This window comes from Carlito syrichta, unplaced genomic scaffold, assembly GCF_000164805.1.
Source record: "Carlito syrichta isolate Samal-C Ts95f unplaced genomic scaffold, Tarsius_syrichta-2.0.1 Scaffold288831, whole genome shotgun sequence".
NCBI lineage: Eukaryota > Metazoa > Chordata > Mammalia > Primates > Tarsiidae > Carlito > Carlito syrichta.
Window position 1 is genome coordinate 190,226 of NW_007232927.1, and position 19,371 is coordinate 209,596.

A 19,371-nucleotide genomic window follows, 5' to 3' on the forward strand; every position below is an offset into this window, starting at 1 on the left:
ATTAAATGTTAAGAATTTACATAGATTAGTAATATTAGTAATGAGGTCACCCGTGTTAGAGGAAGCTCATAGTCTGGACATTGAAGAATACAAAGTTATAAGTGAAACACTCTCACAAATTTTGGGGGCAAAACACAATACAAAAGATTCAACAAGAAAAATGATGGAACATATTTTAAAGATGTTTCCAATAAAAAATTTAAGAATTCTGGCTCCCAATATTGGCAGAGTAATCCCCAACCCCCCACATATATGTAAATAAAGTATATATACATATATACAATATACACATTATATACTGTGTATATAGTATGTAAAGAGTAGCTTGTATACTTAGTGCTCTCTATATAAAGAGATGTGTGTGTATATATGTATATGCTTGTACATATGTGTGCATGTATGGGGGATATCCCCAGAAAATCAGAATTTATTTATAAAAAATTGTGTAATTATTCTTATATGTTTAAATTTCAGTCATCTTCAAAATACTTCTGAGATGCTTTTTCCACAGCTCAAAACAGTTTTTGAAGTTCTCAATTTTCATGTCTTTCAGTGCTTCTGCTGTTTTTGTTTCACCTCTTCCCCATCAGCAAAACATTTCCCTTTGAGGATTTTTTCACTGGGGAAACAAAAGCAGTGGTTCAGAGCAAGATAGGATAAATAGGGAGGGTGGGCCACCCAGATCATGCTGTTTTTGGTAAAAAAAAAAAAAAAACACAAAAAACACTGAACACAGCGCGATGTAGGCAGGTGCATTGTCATGGTGGAATAACCAGTCGCCGGTTTGCCACAACTAGGATGCGTTTTCTGCACATCGTTATGCAATCCATAAAAACTTTAATAATTTGATCTGGAAGAACAAATTCTGAGGGTACTACAAGGGGTCTGCCCACCAAAAAAAAAAAAAAAATCTGTTTTTTGGGAGTCTGCCCCGTGTGTGTGTGTGTGTGTGTGTGTGTGTGTGTGCATTTTTTTTTTAAGATGGAGTCTCTTTCACCCAGTCTGGAGTATATATATTCTTTACAGGGCAGATAGGGATTAGAGTTTGAGTGCTACCAAATTAGTGAGTCTTAATAACAACCTTGAGTTTTCTCAGATCTATGCTTTGAAAATAGTGTCCGGGATTAAAAGATTGACCCTAAAGCCAAGGGCATAACTAAAACAGATCTATCCTAACAAAAGATAAAACCAAATCTTCACAAATATGAGCTGATTCATCAGTAAGTCAACTAACTTAGAGGAGAAAACATAATTTTTCAGATGAAGTGCGTATCCAGAGTCTTAACATCCTATCTCACAATGTCTAGCATATCATCAAATAAAATTATCAGATGCAAATAAGCAGAAAAATGTAGTCTATAGAAAAGAAACGAGCCAATAGGCTCTTTAAATGCTATGATAAATATATCGACAAAAGATGTTAATAATGAATAGAGATAAGGATGGAGAATTTCAAGAAATATGAAAACTGTTACAAAGAGAGAGAGAGAACCAAATGGAAATCTTAGAACAGTATCTGAGTTCATTACAAAACAGATCATTCATGCATTTGTTTAAGTATTTGATAATGCTTAATTAACTTTTCAGTATCTCATATTTTTTTCCAACACTATATTCCAACAAAAGGCAGTTCTTTTGTTTTCATCACTAATAGAAAATAAAATTAATTTTTAGCACCGCTAATATGACAAAAAAATTCAAGTGCTGAGTTCCCACTAATTGTTGCTGTTTCTGATCAGAGTTTACTCTTCCAAGCAACTCATAAATAAGAGAACTGGTGTGCACTGCCTTATTAAAAATGGAAACCAGACTTGGAGAGCCAAAATGAATCATGATTTTTTCATATTTATCATAATTCATGAGTTATGGTTTAAGATAAAAAAATTCAGCAAATTTGATTTATTTTGAAATTTTCTAACTTCCATATTAAATGTAAACTTTTACATATAATAATTCTTTTTGAACTATTATTTCTCTTGAATAGAATAATGAACTTAATTAGTATCTTCATTTGGAAGGAAACTGTGTTCAGCAGGCAACCAGCAGAAACGGTAATTAGGAGAGAAAAATATCCTGCTAATATAACTGGGGGGATGACTGCTTGAGGTAAGAGGTGATATAAACTCAGTATTCAAGTTTCTTCTTCTGGCATAGCTATTTCCAATGATTCTTTAACATCGCTTACAAGGCCCAGAGTGAAGTGGCTTCTGCTTTCTTTTCTAGTGTCATCACTCACCAGTTTCCTTGATTCTCTCTGCTCTAGGCATTGTGGTCTTCTTTCGAGCTCACATATATGATCTGTACTGCCCTAGGGCCTTTTGCATATGTTATTCCAGTTTCCTGGTGACCAGTTAACTCCTATATAAATTTTTAATAGCCCAAATGTCACCTTTTCAGGGAAATCTAGTTAGATTAGAATAGCACTTCCTCCCATTCCTCCCACTATTCCACCATTAAACGTGTTGTGGTACTATACGTTTTCTGTTTTTTAATTTATTTTAAATAACGTTAGTTCATCATGGTTCTAACACTATAAGCTGGCTTTTCTTCCTGAATCTTTTACTTGTCACAAAGATGGGTAAGAGTCTAGACTCTGGGGTCAGAATTCTTGGATTCAAATCCTGGTTTTACCTGTTATGTGACTTTGAGCATGTTACTGAACTTCTCTAAATCTTAATTTGGTCACCTATGAAATGAGGATAGTTAGAATGCTACCTACTTCAAAAGATTTTTGTGAAGTTTAAATGAAATATGCATATAAATCAAGTAGCACAATGATTGCCATAAGCATATGCTTAAAATAGGTTTTCTGGTATTATCTTACACACACACACACACACACACACACACACACACACACACACACACACACACACAAACTCTGGGGTAGCATTTAAGTGACAGAGGAATAAAAGTCAAACAAAGCTATTGAAGACGAATGGCCAGAGGAAAGAAAGGAAGAAAAGGGTAGACTTCTCAAATGTGGAAGTTGTTTCAATCTGGTCAAGGACTGACTACATACAATAAATTTGGCAACAAAGAAGTCAAAGGTAACTTTGACAAGGGTAATTTCAGTGAAAAGGTGTTGGAAAGAATCAGAATTAACCAAAAAGAATTAACCAGAGGAATAAAAGATTGCTAAATAAGAGGAGAAAGTAAATGTAAACAACACAAAATGGAAGAGAGGTGAGCATACTTACATTTTGATGGAGAACAGTGCAGTGAAACAGACCGTGGTTCAGAAAACATGGTTTAACTGATGGAGGATTAGTCTTGAAAAGAAAGTGTGAAGGATCTAGAACACAGGTAATAAGTGGATGAAAAACACGAAAAGATGGAAACCAGGAAGATTGCAGAAGTTTGATGAGGTGTTCAGAGAGTAGTCTAGGCAACAGTTTGTGGCTAATTGAACACTCAAGCCCCACATCAAAGAGAATCCAAGCCGGGCTCCGTGGCTCAGCCTGTAATCCCAGCGCTTTGGGAGGCCGAGGTGAACGGATTGCCTGAGCCCACGGGTTCGAGACCGCCTGGGCAACTTGGCGAGACCTCATCTCTACAATAAATCAAAAAATTAGCTGGGCATGGTGGCACGTACCTGTAGTTTTACTTGGAAGGCTGAGGCGGAAGGATCGCCGGAGCCCGGCAGGTCAAGGCTGCAGTGGCCGGGAGCGGCCACTGCATTCCAGTCTGGGCGACAGAGTGAGACTCCAATTCAAAAAAAAAAAAGAGAATCCAAAACACAATGCAAGGAATTGATCAGGTACTACAGAAGACATGCATTGCTGTGGAGACATGGAACTCAGTAGCAAAAAATTATCAACCCTTAGAAGACCAACATTAAGGTGATTGAAGAAAGACTTTCACCAGTTTTAAGAGAACTTCTTCCAAAAATAAAATTCATGTTAAAGTTATAATCAAAATGAATTAGAGAGTAAAATTTAAAGATAAAAATACCATGAAGTCATTTTCTGGATCTACTTGTCCTCAATTTGGAGTAGGTCTACAACTCTCTTGGGAAAAAGATTAAAAATAAATACATTAATCCTTTATCCTCATACTTAAAATTTACACAAATAAAGCGATAAGCTTTTTTTCCACTCAACGATTGTAATCTGGTACTTTAGTCGGATTTTAAAAATGCATGCAAAGCTACAAAGTTCAGAGAGATGGGAATCTGATTTGTGTTGTAGTCGTGCAAAGACAAAGACCCTGAGACTTTCCTCCAAAATGAAAAAAAAAAAAAGTATTGACAACTTCTTGTCCTACTATTTTTCTCCTATTTTATGACAAAATTTCTTTTGATTTGATAATCACAGATTATATTAAAACAGCCACTTTTGGGATATATATATGTAATTTGATTACATTAAAATAGCAAGATATTTCTGAACTGTGCTTCCCATCTTAGCCTATGGGACTGAAGGAAGTTACAGGTTAAATCCTTCATTTTTAACATTTGATCAAAGCTGCTTAAAACTTAGGAAAGCTCATAAGAAAGAAGACTGGAGAGCAAAAGAAATTGAATTTTCAGATATAGGGTTCCTCATTTATTGTATTGCAAATGATCTTTAAATAAATGTAAGTTGATTTATTTATTGCTTCACAGTACTGGATTTAGAAATTTCTGTGCAGAGGGCTTCCTGTTAAAAATATTTGGTTTGACAATGAAATGTTCTAGGAGATACCCCATTAAGTCTTATGCCTAGAAGGTAAATGTGTTGAAATGGTGGCTTATATTTTGAGTACAGTGATACAGTAATTTTCAGTTTTTCGGAAAATCTTATTTTAAAATAAAACATGCTATCTTGCACAAGACTGCTATTTTTAATTTCTGGTGAGACTTTACATGAATAGAATTATTTCATACTTGATCTTCTGTCTTTTAATCAGTTTAAGTAGCATTCGAAGGACTATTTGTTCTAATTAATATTTGAGTTTCTATTTTCTTTAGGTGTGCAACTACTATTCAGTATGTTGTTCTCAGTTCTTTTAGGATGCTCTTTTCATATGGATACTTAATATGTGAATCATGTGTTTCTTTAAGGGTGTCAGCAAAAATAATTTTCCTCATCTGGGTTTGGGCGGTTGCAGCAAAAGTCTTTAGAAATTATTTCAGAGATTTATATAAGACTGCTACATCTTGTTGGAGAATGAAATATAATGAAGCAGAAATAATCTGAGGATAGTATCTGAGAATGCAAACTTATAAAGTAATTACAGTGTATTAGTCCACCAGTTCTAAATGTTCCCAAATAAAATTAAAGATGGATCTGGGAGGCATATGAATGATTTAACAAAGCCATGAATTTAGACATACACTGAGTAAGGCATATGGGTGTACAGAGAATCACAGCACTTTTGGGATTGACTACCTAAGCAAAGTTGTAGAGAAAAGTCTCCCTGAAACCTTTGTTGAAGTGATTAGACATAGAAAATGTATTAGAAATATACCTGAAAATACTCAGCACATATAACTTGAATCACAAAAATAAAATATTTGTGAAATGTGGTTTGAAAGAAAAAAACAATTTTTTTCCTATTTGTAATCTCCTTCTGATTTGAAAGAAAATAAAATGCAGGTCTATGGAGAATATTTAATTTGCTGAATAGGGTAATGCATGTGCACAGGGATTTGCAAGTTTGCAATCATTTGAATTATGTGCTGCGGTTTGATTTTTAAGATCTGTACTATATTTGTCCTTAAGAATTGTGAGTGAATGGTCTTTCTGAAGCATATAAGTGGATCAAGGAGACACAGCAAAAAGAAAAGTTGTCGAAGAAGAAAAGATAGAAGAAGATGAAAAAAAGAGAGAAAAATACACAAAACTACTTGGTAGAATTTACATTTTTCACTAAGAAAACATGAAAATATTTTAAAAAGTTATTTACTTGGAGTCATTTAAAATCTGAGTCATATAGATAATAATGGTAAATGAAGACAGCAGATTACTGGTAACAAGTTAGCATAAAAAACATAAGGGTTATGAGTCATTTATAGAGTGCTCTCTTGGGAGGAGGAAGGTATCATGCCAGGCACATTAAAAGATTGTATTTTGTCTCTTGTGACAAAGATTATGTAAATACGGGAAAGCGAAAAATTTTCAAAAGGAACTCTTTCCTCTGAGGCAGGGATGGAGAAAGGGAGGTAGCTTTGCAAGGAAAAGTGGAAAGCAAACTGTGCCAACAAGGGATAAGAAAAGAGAAAAAGGTTCAAGTCAAATGAGCAGAAAAATAGCATCCTCAATTCTCTTTTGCCTGAATTTATAAACCTGTTAGAGTGAGTCCTTCATTCAGTGGCATTCTCACTTGTCAAAAAACTTGTATCTTCATTTCAAAGCAGAATTCCTCCTGGATGTCTGGGAGCTACCAGAACTTGGGCCAGTATTTGAAGATCTTAAATAACCTTTTTGTTATGGGCTGAACTGTAGCCTTCCAAAATTCATATGTTGAATTTCTAACCCCCATATCTCAGACTATGACTAAATTTGAAGAGAGGGCTTTTAAGAGGCAATTCAGGTAAAATGAAGTCATATGGTGGAGCTCTAATCCAAAAATAACTTTGCTCTCTTTAGAAGAGGCGATTAGGACACAAACACATAGGGAAAACCAGGTGAAAACACCAGAGGAAAACAGCTATTTACAAGCCAAAGAAGAAGCCAGTGAAAAAAATTCAATCCTGCCTATACCTTGATCTTGGACTTTGGCCTCCAGAACAGAGGGAAAATAAATTTCTGTTAAAGCCACCCAATATTTTGTGCTTTGTTATGGTAACTTTAACAAACCAACAAACTCTTTTTTCTGCCTTTCCTTCTCCCATTACAGTACCCACCTTCTAAATCATATAGGACAGATATAAAATATAACTGATGTTTGTATTGTTGATTAACCTAGGTAGATCCATGTTGAGTCATATACTTGAGTGTGTAATTTTCAAAACTGCTCCTGTGGCTGAAATGGTTAATCTGGTATCTTGTACAATTATTTCCAGCAGAGAGCCTTGACATATGTTGTTCCTGTAGCTAAGCTGTCAACCAAAGGGACACCAAAAAAGAAAAACCCGTTCTTCATTTAGGCTTCTATGGAAAGAATCTTTGTGTTGAGGAAAAAGATTTATAGTTGGTGTACAAGGTGAGAACCTGGGGTAGAATGGAAGGTTTATGGGAATATGTGCTAGGCTGGCAAAACGCCATGGAGATTTGCAATACTTAAGTTTAAGTATACTCCTTACTGAAGATTCACTTAACTGAACCTCTCTGTTAATTATTTTTATGTGGCTAGGCAATTTATACTTGATGTTGATACTGAACTATCAAATGCTGAGGTGGGTTTCTCTGCAACAGAAAGCTGGCATTGTGTTTATTGTTGTTTTGTTTAATGTTAAGGAAAGTTATAATTTTATAATGAGCAATAAATGCATGGTATAACTCATTTACACTGACTAGAATCTTTAGTCTACTGTAATATTATACCAAGAATCTATATAACAAAAAGTTTCCTATATAATATTTTACTTGTGACAGGCTAAGAAATATTTTATTCAGGGCAATAGCTAACTATAGAAAAACTTTCTTTTTTTTTTTTGAGTTGGAGTCTCACTCAGTCGCCCAGACTGGAGTGCAGTGGCCGCTACTGGCCACCACAGCCTCGACCTGCTGGGCTCCGGCTATCCTTCCTCCTCAGCCTTCCAACTAGCTGGAACTACAGGCGTGTGCTATCATGCCCGGCTAATTTTTTATTTATTTATTGAGGAGATGAGGTTTCGCCAAATTGCCCAGGCGGGTCTCGAACCCGCAAACTCAGGCAATTCACTCACCTCGGTCCCCCAAAGCGTGGGATTACAGGCTGAGCCACTGAGCCCGGCCAGAAAAACTTTCAATAAAAGTTTAAGACATTCGAATACACCGCACTTTTAGTCCTGAGGGTATTAATAGACATTCAAATACACCCCACTGTTAGTCCTGAGGGTATTAATATAGTCCTAAAGACATTCACTTTGAAGAGTCAAACTAAAATCTTTCCTGTGTGTGCTGGGTCTAAGGGCAGAGTACCAAGATGGAACTTAGGAAGACTAAATTCCAGACCTGGCTATTCCTTTTAATAATTATTAATGACAATTTTGACAGTGATTTTACGTCACATCATGTGGTTCCATGTTATCTCAGCAATAAAATGTAGCTGAGTCACAAAACCTTATAAAATAGTCTGTCTATCCTCCCATCCATCCATCCATCCATCCATCCATCCATCCATCCATCCATCCATCCATCCAACATTATGGATGAGTATACGATGGCGAGTAAAGCAAAGCTCTTGATCAGTATGTCACAATAATCCAAGAATTTACTTGTGATAAAAGGTTTCACTTTTTTTTAGATTGGAAAAATATAGTTTATTTAAAAAATAAATTAGAAAGACAGAGAGAGAGAGAGAGAAGATATTCACTTCCCCAGGTTAGGGGAAAAAGACTTCACTATTCATAGGGACACTACTAAGTATTATTTTTATTTAACCGAACTTTTATCTACTTTATTCTTCCCTGTTTTGTAATCTACTCCATTAGCTACTTTAACTTATTTTTACATGGAGTTTAATTGTAAAGAATTGTAAATAGTTATTAAAAGAAATGTTATTATTGACAAAAGTAAATATATATATATTCACAGTTTTTTAGTGTACATTGAAGACTACTCAAGCAAAACAGAAGAGGAAAACATGGATATCACTTAGAAATTAACACTAATTTTAGAAGAGGAGACAATGACCTTTATGAGAACTTTATCAGATAAGGTAGAAAACACTGAAACGGATTGTGATAGCAATCTTGTTATTGTAAAAGCTGTACTAAATGCTCATTAAGAAATAAGAAATGAATTCATTGAAGAGTAAGAATCAATATATTTTCAGACAAGGGATTTTGTACAGAAAAGTAGAAGATTATTTTAGCATTAAGCAAAAACTGTAACAATGGCCTGTAAATGCAGCTACTATTATTCGTAATCAGAGAAGGCAAAATATACTGTGAGTCACATGGACAATTAGAGAGATTTAGTTTATAGAAACAATTTTTTTCTTAAAATTTATGTATTGAGTATACATTGAGAAAAGGTTAGACAACACTAAAGCATTAATATGATGAAATTATTAATTTTCCTTACCACTTTTCAACCTTTTTAAAAAATCTTTTTTTTTTTTTAACTAACTATAATGCATTTCCTTGACCTTAATGTTGAACTGAGTTCCAAACCATATTTCTCTACTGGACACAATGATTTGATACAAGTCAAACCCTTTAACCCTTAGTTACATTGTCAGGGTTAAATATAATAACACCTCATAGTTTTAATGAGGCTACAAAATGAGATAATGTATGCTTCTAACAGTACTTAGGCATATGGTCTTATTATAATTAAAAGTAATTTATTAAAGAAAGAAACATTGAGCATCTGAGAAAATATAACTAGATTTTATAATCCTAAGGGTTAAATGAAAAAAGTAATAGAAGCTCATGGGATAGCTTATTTAGTGTGAATTTAAATGAGATTATTTCTATTTTCAGTTGAGTCACTTAACAAATAGCCAAATGGTTTCTTGAGCTTGTTGCCTTGGGGTTTCATTCCTCCATGGGTTCCTTACATTTGTTTTGCTTTATGACCACAGATTTTCCCAACTTTAGTCAATTATTTGTCATACAAATTGCATCTTTCAATATAGAAGCAGAAGAAAGTATATACATATGAGTCAGAACTATCATTCTATCACCATGTTGAATAAACAGCAGCAAATGCATGTCCCGCTGACAAAGAGTAGCTAAAAGATTACACATGGTTATTAACACAGGTCGTGTAATTGTGATGAAACTCTAAATAGGAATAGAGAAAGGCAGGTGGCTCTTACTTTTGGGAGCACAAAAATAGCTTCATGAACTGTTGGTTATTAACTGTATCTGTTTTTTTCAAAGGATATTTTATTAACCTGTTAATAACCGTTAACATCTAGTGAAGAGGAACAATCTAGCAATAAATTTTTTTTTTTTTGCATTGGTTGAAAATCTTTCTCTGCTTCTCTGACTTGGGTTCTAGGGGGCTGGGGAAGTGATTGGGAAGAAAGAGCACGAGTAGTGAGGAATGTGTGCTCAGGATATCTAGTAGGCGTTGCAGCTATTTTTGCTATTATTTTGCCATTCAGAGGGCAGGACAGAATGTACTTCTTGTGAAAGTTTCTAATTGGAGTACAAAATGAATTCATATGAACTTGTGTTCGTGATCATCAGTTGCTATCTTCATCAGTATAAGGTGAAATATACCACCTGCTGCAGATGAACTAATTAACTTGCTGGATTCTCCTAAAGTGAATTCATATTCTTCATACCTAAATTTCTGGATTTTCTCAGAGGCTCTCTATTGTCTGTCAATAGTATCCTTATATCTTTAGCAATTAATCTTAAATAAATTTTTTCATTTCCCTCTCTCTGTATTCATAGTTAATCTGATGATTATCTACAAAGTCTTTTATATTAATTTCCCTCTCTCTGTTTTCATAGCTAAACTGATGATTATCCACAGTCTTTTATATTAATTTCTTTCCATTTTACCTTTACCTTCTCTAGATTTAACTTACTTGTATATCTCTAAAGTAAGATAATATTTCTATCTAATCCACAGCATTTCTGTGAGTGCACAATAAAATGTATAGACTGTGTGCTACAAAAGATTTTAGAACTGAGACTTTTTTCCTCAAAGATTCTGAGCTAGTTTCATACTCCATTATTGTCTTCTTGCTTCACTATTTGGTGCTCTGCTGCTGTGCATATAAATATGCACAGTATATATGCACATATATCTGCACATGTATATGAGCAATTGAGACAAAACTACTACATTAAACATGACATCAAACTATAAGTATGAATCAACACTTTCCCCTTTTTGTTTTCTCTCCCACTAACATTCCTATAAAGCACTTGCCTAAATGTAAGTCAATGCACATTTTATTTTTCTTTACTCCAAATAAATAGAACTAGGAGCAAGAGAATAAGGAGGTTGTCAGGTGACTGAGACTAGAGAAAAAAACGTGAAGGAACTCTTATAAATTATATAAAGAATAACTTTCATTATTGAGTGGAGGGGGGTTTCCATGCTGAACTGAACTTGTGTGTATCGCCAATTCCTATCATGGCACAATACATAATTTTCAAAGAATCTAAAGTCTGATTATGAAGTATTCTAGCCTTTCTGCACTTAATATAATGTGAATGACTTTAGATACATGCATGGGGTCAATGGAATACTTTGGCTCTAAATAAAATCAACTGTACAGAACCCATTAGAAAATTTTCTGTAAGCTTGATCTACTAATATTTCTGATATAGATTACGTACTCCTTTATATCACTTTATAATGTTTAAATAAAATCACTTGTGCACAATGCCTGGTACACATTAGATATCGAATAAATATTTTATGAATTTCAATCATTGATATTTATTTAGTTGGAAGATAGCTTAAAGGTAGTTCAATCTTTTTATTTTATGAATAAGCCATTGAGTTCAGAGAAAAGTGGTAATACTACCAATATATTACTGAGTTACAGAACCAGACCTAGTACTTAGTGTCTTGAACTTCAGTTCTCTTTTCAATGTATTATAAAATCCTTCTTTATTTCGGTTTTGTATTATCGTTACTAACCTTTCGAAAACAGTTTTTTTCCCCTCCCTTCCTCCCTTCTGCACTTATTCCCTTTTCTTCCCTTTAAATTTTGTGTTAATTTAGTTTATAAATTCAGACTTATTTTTAAAAAGTAAGTAATAGTTACAACTATATCTGTGTACTGAGATTTAATAATAATAGTGTAATTATTGCTGGGCTCAGTGGCTCAGCCTGTAATCCCAGCACTTTGGGAGGCTGAGGTGAGTGGACTGCCTGAGTCCGTGGGTTCGAGACCCGCCTGGGCAACTTGGCGAGACCTCGTCTCTACATTAATCAAAAATTAGCCGGGTGTGGTAGCATGCGCCTGTAGTTCCAGCTACTTGGAAGGCTGAGATGGAAGGATCGCCAGAGCCCAGCAGGTCAAGGCTGCAGTGGCCGGGAGCGTCCATTGCACTCCAGTCTGGGTGACGGAGTGAGACTTCAACTCAAAAAAAAAAAAAAAGTGTAATTATTGTGGAGTTGCTTACATTGCAGTAAAACCATTAATTAATATCAGTGTGCCTTAGGGTATTATATTAACTAAAGAAAGTTTGTTAAGGGGGTTTGTGCATTGCTTTTACTTAAAAGGTTTTGAGAGGAGCTGTAGAATGCTAGAAAAAAATACCCCCAAACTCATCTGAATTAAAAACAAACAAAAAACTATATGTTAAACTGACAGAATTTTTAACAATCAAAAAAAAAAGTTTTCATTAACACTTTATTTTGGTAAGCACATGTAGTCCCAGCTAACAGATTTTTTTTTCTGATAAATAATTTTTGACTCTGGTATATAAATACATTTTAAGTTTATTGCTAGTGCTGGAAAATAAATGTTTATTGCTAGTGCTGGAAACAATGTTATATATTTTGTTTAGTTTGACTACAAAAGCCTTTTAGCTTAAAATATACCAATACATATTATAATAATATATTTTAATGGTACTGTTAATTAAACAAATAGAAAAGTAAGTTAAGAATTACTTTATCTTCTTCACGATTTCTTTATTGAGAAAAGTACAGAAATGAACAGTATAATAATAAAGATTAAGAACACATTCTCTAGAATCAGACTTTCTGTGTTCAAATCCTGACTTTATTATTAAATAGAATGGACGTTACCTTTCTAAATAACTAGAAATTCATCTGTAAAATAAAAATAACAATAGTATCTTCCTCATGTGGTTGTTAGGCTTCAGTCTATCTAAACATCTTAAATCAATCGTCCAGCACACAATAAGCCTTCATAGCACTAGCATTATAGTACTATTATCATTTTTATTAATGGTCAAAGGTTTATTTTTGTTTCCTAAATAGTAAGTAATATAGGATTTGCATATTTATGAGCATCGGTTACCAGACACTTGAATACATATATTATCTTGATAAACACTCATCAAAAATTGCAAGATAATAAATAATATTTTATATACTATAAATATAAAAATTTTATATATTATTTTACAAATAAGTAAAGGAAGGGCGAAAGATCAAAAGGTAGAAATCCAGTAAAAGATAATACAGGAATTAAGTCATCTTGTCTGACTCCACAGTTAGATTTTCTCCATTATAAAACATTGCACAGATTATGTGTGCTTGTGTTAGAGAGAGGTCAAAAACACAAATAAATTACAATGACTCTTTTCTTGTAAAGGAAATCATTATCTGTGGCACAATATGCGCCTTTCCCTAATGATTAGTGACTTTTTTTTAATGTACTTGGCAATTTGTATGTCTCCTCTTGAGGAGTGCCTATTTAGGACTTTTGCCAATTTAAAAAAAAAATCGAGTTGTTTTATGATATTGAGTTTGAGTTCCCCATGCTTTTGGAGTCAAACCTGAAAAGTCATGATCTATTATCATTATTGTGAAGCATTTTTCCTATGATTTTTTTTCTAGTAGTTTTACATTTTCAGGTATTATACGTTAATATTTTATCCATTTGGGGTTGATTTTTATTTATGGTACAAGTTAAGAATTCAATTTTATTCCTTTGCATGTGAATATTCAGTTTCCCTAATGCCATTTATTGAAAAATTTTTCTTTCCCCATCGTGAGTTCTTGGTAACTTTTTAAAAAATAAATTTAGTGTAAACGTGTGGGTTCATTTGCAGGCTCTCAGTTCTGTTACGTTATCTAAATGTCTTTAAAAAAACTCCAGTACCATCTTCTTTGATTACTATACCTTTTAAATATATTTTGAAATATAGATCAGGTACTGTGATGCCTAAAGATATTTTTTTTTTTTTTTGGTGTAAGAAAAAGCATTTGCCATTACTAATTTTGTGAAAACTATCATGAAATATTATCTCACATCTGTTAGAATAGTTATTATAAAAAAGATGACAACAGCTTCAGAATACACATTCTTCTTCTCAGCACATGGAACATTCTCAGGGATAGACCATATGTTGTGCCACAAAACAAGTAAAAATATTTTGAAAAAAAAATGAAATCATATCAAGTATATTTTCTTACCATATTGGAATAAAACTAGAAGTCACATGGAAACTTCTCTAGGCTTTTCAAAATGATTCTCATTTACTGTCACTCATAGAAAGCAGTACAAATACCAAGTGGTATTGGCAATCAATGCACAATTCAGGTGTAGGGGATGCTCCTGATAGAAAGTTGGAGTATGAGATGGGTGACTGAAATTAGCTAAGGTGAACACTGTTTCCATTAAAAACATTATATGTAATATTATTCAAGTCTGTCAGAACTTTAGATTTTTCAAAATTTAGCTTTGTTTTTAGTACTTTTTGAAAAGACATTGATGCTTTAAAATAACCAATTGCATCCAATTTTTCATAATAATGAGTTAAAATAGTCACAGATAATTTGAGAAAGATACAAGGCAGATATATTCTAATGGTGTTCATTGACTCATCAGTCAAAATAAAAGCTTTTCTCGAAATATCTGAAATTTTAAAAATTGGCAAATTAACACGAATTTCTGTAGAAAATTCTTACAATACATATTTTTTGGAAGATATTTTATAATACAGGACAGAAACTTAAAAAAGATGTTTTTCTGTTTCTTGACTTTCATTTCTCTAGAAAATTTACCAGAATGTTAATTTTAAAACTGAATTATAGTAAACATTTAAAAAAGAAAGTAGAATGTATTTTTAAAAGGAGACATTGTTGGAGGCTTTGTCAAAGAAGAGTTGGTTGAGAAATTGAGGCTTTGCTTCTGGAATCTACTCTGTTCCATTGTTCTATATGTCTGTTCTTGTACCAATGCCAGGCTGTTTGGATTACTGAAGCCTTATAGTAAGGTTTGAAGTCTGGAAGTGTGATACCTTCTGCTTTGTTTCTTTTGCTAAGGATTATTTTGGCTATCTGTGGTCATTTATGTTTCCATATGGATTTCTGTATTGTCATTTCCAGGTATGAGAAGAATAATGGGTATTGCGTTGAATCTGTAGATTGCCTTTGGTAGGTTGGACATTTTTTAACAATGTTGATTCTATCTATCATGAGCATGGAATATTTTTCCATTTATTTGTGTCTTCTTGGATTTCTTTGAGCAGTGCTTTGTAGTTCTCATTGTAAAGGTCTTTCACCTCTCTGGTTAGGAAGATACAACATGGTTGCTTTATTTTGCACTTTCAAAATTCACAAAAACTTTATAATATCTGTGTTTCCCCTTGTTGATCATCAAGGCTTTATGGTAAGACAATGAAAATTTTATCACATCCACTGGGCATACTCAAAAACAACAAATAACTTACAAACAAATCTCTTTAATCAAGAACATTTTGTAAAATACACACTCTGGTTCACATCTGAATTCATCTATCCTAAAATTAGACTTTAAAAGGCTTTAAAAAAAATCCAAACAGATTTGAACACTGACAAGCCTGCCAGAATAATGCTGATGGCAAGCTATAAACAGCTCTAAATATTGAATGTAGTTTGGGGTAAGGGGAGAAGAAGAAATTATCTGTTGAACCTACATTTAAATGCATCTGTCACTGAGAATTCTCTAATTTAATAAATTTCAACAAAGTGAACAACTCTTTTGCCTTTGGTAGTTTCTCAAGTTTTATTTTAAACTTGTGACATCTTGACTAAAGGAATTGAATCCTGGAACTAGAATATTTAAGATAAAGAAAAACATTGGTGGAAAAAAGGAAAAGCAAGTTCAGTACCTTCTTAGCCTGTCTAAAGTGGGTAAGAAAATCACTGCTCACATTAAGGAAGAATATCACCAGAGTTGGTATCTGTGATTTAGTTTGGCTTACATTTTATAAAACTTAGCTAAGTATAACATCTAAATGGCAAAAATAAAAATTTAAGGTGGTTTCATTTAGGAAATTTAAAAAAATAATTGCTATCCTCAATTAGTTTTTAAATTTGTAGGATGGTATAGTACATATTTTGAGGCACCGTTAAAGGATCTGTTAAAATTACACATACTGCTATTTCCACTTTTACTATTATTTTTATGTACTACAGTATAGATATTATCAGTAGAGGCCATTAAAAATAATGCCAGAATCCAAATGAGAGCAGAAATGGTAGAGGATGGGAAGATGATGAAATTAGGTAGTAATAACAAACATGATTTTTAAGGTTTCCTCACTAAGAAGTGCCACAAAAGTGTATATTTTAGCTCAATGCCACTGGGCGGTTGGAAGTGACCAGGAAATTAGTGGACTATCCTAATCGGTCCAGATTGATTTTTAATTAGTTCATGGTTTGGACAGCTCACTCATGAAGGACTGTTATATAGATTGCTTGGTAAAGGGTAGCTATACTTTGCTTACTGCCTACTCACTTTGCTTCTTTCAAGAATACTTTTCAAAGGCTGAGAACCTTTAAAAGGTAACAGAACAAAAAGCTCATTAGACAAAGAAACTAATAAAGGAATAATCTGTAAATAGTTTAACAACAGATAATCACCTTCTTTCTTGAGTTGGAGAGTATGGACCTATGAAAAAATAAAACCCCACTACTCCCACAAATTCAAAATTTTTTCTCTTTTGATCACAAATTATTTTGAGAAATCTTAATTTTAAGATATCCTTCACCAATCATCTCAAATTGCCATTTTATTAGTCTTATATAAAATATTGTTTGCACAATAATGAGAGAGTTAGGAGTTTCAGGATAATTTTAATAGAAGACATTGAGTTCATTTATGTGGAAAAAGGGCTTTATTCTGAGGTGACTTTCAGAGAATTAAGTGCTCTATTTTATCACTGAATGAGAATTATTCTCAAAGCAAATATTCCCTAAGATGCCAAAGTATTCAGTTTTTAGGATAATACACTTTAACATATTAAAAGTTACAAAGGCTAAGAAAAAGCAAGCAACAAGTCCATAATATCACAACTCAGAATTCTAACATTTTCACATGGTATCATTTGCTATTAAATGCGAAGAGACTACTAATGTAAAAAAAAAAAAAAAAAAGTGGAATGATCTCTAACTTGTCAATTACTCTCCCACTCCTGTGACCAAATGATTACATACTGTGGAAGATTACAGACCATGAATAAGTATAGAAAACTGTTCTCCAGGACTCTTTTTCTCAAAGTTTGAAAAATTAATTGACCCATTATTAAAACAGAAAGTTGAGTATGAATTACTCTACACGTAGAAAAACAATTCTAATTAAAATATTTTAAGCAGACTATTTTGGATATTAATTTGATATTGAAAGTATAGTCAACTATCATAAAGTATTTCTCTTCATCACAAAAATTCCATATATTAAGGATTTACACAATCCAAGGGGGAAAAAATCTAGAAATTGTTTTTCTTTTTTTCTTGTCTGAGCAAGTAACCTAAAAAGGCTCTCCAAAATCTTGAGTAGAAGTATCATACTCTGCAATGAAATGCTTGAGTTCTTCAACACTACTCACTATTTCATGTAAATTCTGCCTAAAGGCAAACTGTATAGACTTTTCTAATGAAGGATCTTTTTCAATCAGCATTTTCACCACCATCCCAAAAGTTTCACAGTCTTGTCTGTAAACATCTTCGATCTCTTTGGTTTTGATGCTATTGCTTTAGAGCGACTGGTTAGCTGGCTGTCTTCAAGTAATTCTGTGCCATCTGTTGCATTTGACTGGGGTTCTTCTGGCTAGTCAATGAACAACGGTGCTGTGGATCCAGTCTCAAACTCGGAAATTTCAGGCAAGCTACTCTCATCTGACTTCTCTAGTTTTCAGCAGCCCACTTGTTTGCAGCCTCAACAAGTTCCTTTTCACTGAGCCTACTGGGTTTGTCTAACACCTCTGATGAAGGAACTGCTGAAGAACTTGAGGGTTAAGTGCCTCTTGATGTTTTCAAAGACTGGACAGGTCTCTACCTCTTTCTGGCTTTCCTTCATTCTGTCGTTTGTAGAAGAAGGCACCAGGATGCACGGACTTTCTATGTTGAGATTGATGGAAAGAGTATGTTTTGCTTCTTTCTGGAGAGTAGCTTCTACTACTGACACTGGAGCCAGATCTACTGTGTGGAGAATTCTTTCGGCCAACAGGTGATTCTCTGAAAAAAAGGAGCGTCGCTTTTATGAGGAGACCGGTCTCTCACGTAATGGGAAGAGTAGAAACTTTTTCTTCTAAAACCATCTCTCACGTCCCTGTATTCAGGTTGTCGGCTTGCAGAATGATCATCTCTTGTCCATCTATAACCAGATTCATCACTGGGGTGACTTTGAGGAGGTACTTGTTCTCTTGGAAGTCTTTCACATTCATATCGTCCTTAAGACCACATTTCATCTCTTCTGCAAGTCACGACTCTGGCCCGTCGGGAGACCCCGTAAATGTAGTCGTCCGCTGACCAGCTGTCCCAGGTAGGCACCAGTATTTCATTTTGTGTGTGGCTATTATGAATGGGATTGTGCTTTTAATTTGGGTCTCTGCCTGCTTTGCTTCTTTGGTGTATAGGAATGCAATGATCTTTTGCACATTTATTTTGTACCCCGAGACTTTGCTTTATCAGTGCAAGCAGGTTTTTGACAGATTCTCTTGGATTTTCAAGATATAGGATCATATCATCAGCAAATGGGGATAACTTGACTTCCTCTTTTCCTATTTGGATACCCCTGATTTCCTTCTCTTGTCTAATTGCCTTAGCTAAGACTTCCAACACAAAGTTGAACAAGAAGGGTACGAGCAGGCATCCTTGTCTTGAGAGAGGAGAACCTATTCAGTAAATGGTCCTGGGAAAACTGGCAGATCACATGCAGAAGATTGAAACAGGACCCCTACTTATCACAATACACAAAAATTAACTCTAAATGGACCAAGGACCTAAATGTAAAACCTCAAACTATAAGAATCTTAGAAAACACACAAGACACCCTTATGGAAATTGGAACTGGTAACCAATTCCTGATCAGAACCCTAAATGCCCATACCTTAAGAAATAAGATAAGTGGGTCCTCATCAAACTAATGAGCTTCTGCAAAGCAAAAGAAACCATCAAGAGACCAAGGAGACAGCCCACAGAATGGGAAAAAAAATTGTTAACTGTATATCTGACAAAGGCCTAATATCTATGATATACAAGGAACTCAAATGTGCCAAAAGGAAACAAACAAACAGCCCCATTAAAAAGTGGGCAAAAACATTGATAGACACTTCTCTAAAGAAGATATACGAGCAGCCAACAAACACATGAATAAGTCCTCAGTCTCACTAATCATCAGAAAAATACAAAGCAAAGCCAC

At 33.9% G+C, this 19,371-nt stretch overlaps 1 pseudogene across 1 annotated transcript; it reads right to left on the minus strand.

Moving 5' to 3' along the window:
• Positions 1-17,280: 17,280 nt before the first annotated feature.
• LOC103256002 lies at positions 17,281-18,428 on the minus strand (annotated as a pseudogene). The gene has a single exon (XR_002481721.1). The product of XR_002481721.1 is annotated as a periphilin-1 pseudogene (transcript).
• Between the last annotated feature and the right edge of the window lie 943 nt (positions 18,429-19,371).